Here is a 5,435-nt window from a genome sequence, read left to right as displayed (position 1 = left end):
CTTAAATTAAATTAGTATTAATTAGTTAATTTTTAAAAATTTTAAAGATGCCCTACTAAGTTAAAGGGAACAAAATAATTATAAGTAAAAATTAAGTTCATATGTTGCTTTAGTTGGATTGTTATATGATAAAAAATGGAAAGCATTCTTAACAAATGTGTTTCTTTTTTATGTATCACAATGTTATTAGGTAAAGGTAACCAAAATACATGTATCAATATACTAAAATTGTTCACTACATGTGTACATGGCTTAATTATAAATAATTGTCTTCTATTCTATACACACAAAAATACATTCTATCTGATTTGTTAATGTCTCATACAATTGTACATTAGATTTATTTTGTTTATATAAATCACAGTAATTGATAACACATAGTCCAAGAGATACACTTAATATAATGGTGTATGAGCCATTGACTTATTTCATTCTGTATTTGTAAAATATTCTACCATACTCACTTTACCCAACTTTTTTTTTCTTTTGTTAATTGCCCTCTTGATACTTTCTTCCAGCAATAAGTTCAATCAAAGACCTTTAGGCTTAAACCAACATTCAAACATTAAAATATCTACCAAAGTTATTGGAGGAATCCATGCTGTGTATATAGGATGGTCACCCAGTTAAGACTCCACAGTGTTTACACCTAATAGTATCAATAAGTCTTGTTTTGTTATATCACTATAACTGAAATTGTCATTTTACTTTAAAGACTTAGACAACGTACGTAGTACTGCATTAACATTGATATTTCCAGGGACAGCACTTGCATGGAATATACAGGTTGGCATGTTCCAGTCTCTGTGCTGAAGCCTTCGTTACTGTAGTACAATTTAAATGAGTTTGTATAATCTGTTTAAGGGATATAAGGTGGTTTTGTGAGAATACTCCAGATTGTCATATATTATTATTATTATGCAACATCAACAGTTCACTTGTTTTATTGATGAATATTAAACAAGCTGTATGGCAGCTTCAGTTTGACATTATTGTTTCTTATGCAGAACTGACAGAGCTACAGGGTAAAAGTCATTTGCTAACTTTTTTGTCCAATTCACCAATTGATCCAAGTTATTCTGTAGTACCTCAAAATCTTTAGTAAAGATAAAAATACCCAATTAAGAGTTTAGTTTCATTAGTAAACTTCATTAATTTATTAGCTATGCCCTATCAATATCATTTATATAAATAAGAAAAATACAAAGGTCTGAAACCTGACTTCTGAGACAAACAACTAGTAATAAGGGTCCAGTTTGACTAGACTCCATTACCAACAATGTTTTGCTTTCTTTCACCAAGCCACCCTTCAATTCAATTAACTAGTCTTTCCCCAACCATCATCAAATTAATTTTCTTTGTTAATGTTTTGTGTGCCACCTTATCTAAGGTTACAAAATCATTTCAAAAATCTAAGTCTACCAAATCCACATCCTTTCCATCATCCATATGACAAGAAACATCTTTAAAAAAGTAGTTAGAGATTAGTAAGGTAAGATTTCCCTTTAGTGAATACATGTAGGCTTTCTTTCTTATTATCATATTTCACTTTTATTCTTTTATCATACTACAGCATTTTTCCCACTATAGAAGTAAAACTAAATGACCTAAAATTTGTGAATTAACATAGGCAAGTCGGCAATCCTGCTCAATTCTACTGGTCTTCCACTACCAAATATGAGAGAGGCTTTAATATCTGATCTTTGACTTCTTTTAAGCTTTAACATTAAGGAAAACAATGTATGGTATTGATGCTTTATTTTTAATTCATCCAAATTTCTCTGTATAAAATTAACTGTTACTAGTATTAGAATAACAATACAATGTACACTATACTACTACTAGTACACTTAAGGTCCTACTTTAAATTAAAATTAAACCTTAACTTAAAGTTCAACAAAAAGTTATAGAAGATAGTAATTTTACACTTAGGCATGAATAAAAACCCTATAAATTATAACTCGAACGCTTTCAGCTTTCAAAAGGTGGGCCTTTCTTCTTCAGATGCAAGTGTCCATGTAGTATACTCAGATTATACTGTTAGCGTCACTATGTAATGTCATAAACATCATTCTTCAGAGTTTTAAACAATTTTATTGCTTTTACTTTAGTTTGAGTTATGTTAAATAGTTTCCTATGAACTGCTGCTGCCTTCTGAAGTTCTATCTAGTTTGGAGGAAGGCACTTTCGCAATTCTGTGAATCTCTGATATTTTTTAAACGTTACAATAATTTGAACATATTTCAATCAAACTAAAATTTTTAACCCTTCACACATTTAAAAATGAAAGATAGAGAGCTTTCAATTTAATGCCATAACAAACTATATGACTATTACTATTACTAACTGCATACGATGACTAATTAATCGTATTACTTAAGTTAGCGATTAACGTGTTTAACTTTAAAAGTTTAAAGTATCATACTTAATATAAGTTATAACTTATGTGTAACTTGGGAAAACTCTACATAATAAGATAGTAATTGTAATATTATTATTAGTAGTAGTATAAACTATAATGTATAGTACAGATTATAATATAACTCAGTGGTTCATCGGTTAGGACATTCCTAAACATAGTATTAGTAGTTTACATGCAGAATTGACAGACTTACCTCACATTGAATATCGTTTGTAAGTATTCTAATAAATCTCTTAACTTGTATATAACACTTTCAAAGGCAAATGAACTATCACTATTAAATTAAACATTTACACAGTGCAATTACGAGCACTACCTGAATTACAGAACCACCCGTATGAGTTCTGCCGATCTTTCGCGATTGCACTTCCAGGTGTTCTGAAAAACGGAAACTATCAAGTTCTCTGTTGAAACGAAAATTTATCTACATTTTTATTAGTTAAGTTGAACAATATCGTAGTCACTTTGATTGTAAAAAGATAATAATAAACGCTAGAAAATATAAATTATAAAATTCATCAAGTAATAGGGAAAGGCAATGTTCATGCAGGAACTTCGAAGCGTAAATTCCATATTTCACGTTTTATTTCAAGTACAACAGACATAACACGAATAACAATGTTCCTACAACAACGAACCATTTGGTCCTTCAAAGCTGTCCATTTAAATCCACACTTAAGAAAAAGTCAAGTTTAAAATTAATCTGTTTTTATTCAGGAAATGATCTATCCCGTTCACTAAATAGCCTTTTGTTGTCCATACCTTATGTCATTTTAAACTCTGGAGTACTAGTACTACTGCCGATGGCCATGCATTCCAGATGACAAGCTATTCTCTTACAGTTTTGAAGTTTTGTCTTTTCCTCCCATTTTCTTCAGAATACAGCACAAATAAATCAGAAGTTTTTATCCTATTGTTCCCCCGTATGATTTTTTAGACTGCAATTATGTCACTTATACTTTTCTTTTCTCAAGATTAAGTACTTTCACAAAATAGACCTTCAAATCCAAGAATTATCCTAGTTGTTCTTTTTTTTAACCATTTCCAATGTATATGGAACTCTCTCGCACTTCAGTCACCAAGGTTCTCACTTGAGTATTGGCTCTTACCACAATACTAAATAATTCTAAGCATATACAATATCAAAAGTGAGCCTCACAGTGGCTCAGAGGTAAGTCTGAAGGCTTTTAATGTTAAAAATCGGGTTTCGATACCCATGGTGACTACAGCACAGATAGCTCATTGTGTAGCTTTATGCTAAACAAAAACGACCAAAAGTGAATTTATGATTAAACATTAATTATACATTTCAGTTACAATATCAAACGTGTGACTTGTTGATCATTATACTTATTGATCATATTTGATAATTTGAGGAAGCACCTAGAAAAGTGGAATACCTTTAAGAAATCAAGGTCGTTTTGGAAGAATAAATTTTATTTCCTCGCAGCAATCTGTTCAAAGTTTTTGATATGATCCTGGTTCTGTAAGATATTACTCATAAACCTATGACGGATAATTTGGTTTGTTTGATTTAAGTGTAAAGATAAACACCGGCTATCTGCATTGTACCCATCATATAGCCAGATCGAGCCCCGAATTTTAGCGTAATAAGCCCTCGAGGTTAGTGTTGAGTTACCAGGGGCTAGAAATTTGGAGAGTCACTATCTAAAAAATAAATGAGTGATACACTCCTGGTTTTTTATGGCATAGGATACTAACATTTCATAACGATAAGTTTTATGGCCTGTGTTATTTATTGATTTTTAATATATATGTAGAAATATGTATAGTTAAAGGGGCAGACTTAAAGCTGTGGGAAAATTTATTCTTTTATAAGCTATATTTTCAGTCTTTTAATTTAGATGTTTACTAAAGTGAGCATGATATTAAAATCAAAAACTATGGTGAAAGTTAAGAATCGAGAAGCTTTGTGGAGTATGTATAAACAAGGCCACAATATAAGTGTAATCAGTGAATGCAATGTCAGTGAAGTATTCAGTGAATAATCAGTGAGTGATTCAGTTCAGTGTCAGAAAAGTCATTCAGTGTTAGAAGTGAAATTTATGGCGTTTATTTAGTTACTCGGTGAGTTTTTATTGTTATTGATCTTAAATAAGTTAAATCGATATTAGTTTTGACGTTTATTTTTTATTTTTTTTTTTGAAATTAGGCCTACAAATGAACATAGTTGTAGCAAACATTTATTGAAGGAATAAATTAATTCGTTATCATTACATGAACAGGACCTGGTATTATTTTTATCGATTAATCCAAATGAACCCGCCCATGATAGAACACGTTACAAAACTGGTGTCAGAAGCGGAATTATTTCGGTGAAAATAAAATTAAACTTTGACTACACTTCAATATGACAAATAGCATAGGAAAGAAATGTGGTTGAACCTTTGTTTGAAATGATGAAAATTTAAAAAAAACGTCAAAAAGAAAGGGACAAAATAAAATAAAAACGACCAAAAAGAAAGAGAGAGAGAGAGAAAAAAAGAAGAACGTGTTATAAGATTGCAGGACCATAACAGAAAAGAAAAGAAGACCAATAAGAAATAGGTAGAAAAATAAACGCAAACTAAGATGAAATATATAGGAAAATAAACGAAAACCAAAAATAAAGAGGCAGGAAAATGAAAGCAGATTAAGAGTTAAGAGAAAGAACTTCAGAGTTAAAAGAGATGTAATATTTAAAGAAGAACTCAACACAGAAATATATGTGATTGGAAACAAGATGAACGAAACAATTGGAGATGTACAAAAGACTACAATAATAAGGTTGAAGAAGTATAAAAAGGCTAGCTTTAATGACAAATTGAAGAAGTAAAAGTGTTGTTACGTCTCTGTTCGTTTGTTAATTTCCCGTAGAAATTCTTTCCGAGAAACTTAGCGATACAGATCCTTTCTTAAGTAAAACTAGTTTATTCTTTCTCAATACAACTTTGCAATACACTTAATTTCCACACTTAAACACACGCTATAATTCTCAACGAACGATTCACGC

The 5,435-nt window shown here is 30.5% G+C and overlaps 1 protein-coding gene across 1 annotated transcript in view; it reads right to left on the bottom strand.

Annotated features, from left to right (window-relative positions):
- Positions 1 to 2,773, bottom strand: part of LOC106457051 (leucine-rich repeat flightless-interacting protein 2-like) — a 90,994-nt gene extending 88,221 nt beyond the window's left edge. The window contains exon 1 of the mRNA XM_013916433.2: positions 2,616 to 2,773. The gene's annotated coding sequence lies outside the window, so the exon portion shown is untranslated. The remainder of the gene's footprint in view (positions 1 to 2,615) is intronic.
- Between the last annotated feature and the right edge of the window lie 2,662 nt (positions 2,774 to 5,435).

This window comes from Limulus polyphemus, unplaced genomic scaffold, assembly GCF_000517525.1.
Source record: "Limulus polyphemus unplaced genomic scaffold, Limulus_polyphemus-2.1.2 Scaffold286, whole genome shotgun sequence".
NCBI lineage: Eukaryota > Metazoa > Arthropoda > Merostomata > Xiphosura > Limulidae > Limulus > Limulus polyphemus.
The sequence above is the reverse complement of the archived record's forward strand: the minus strand, read 5'-3'. Positions and strand labels throughout refer to the sequence as shown.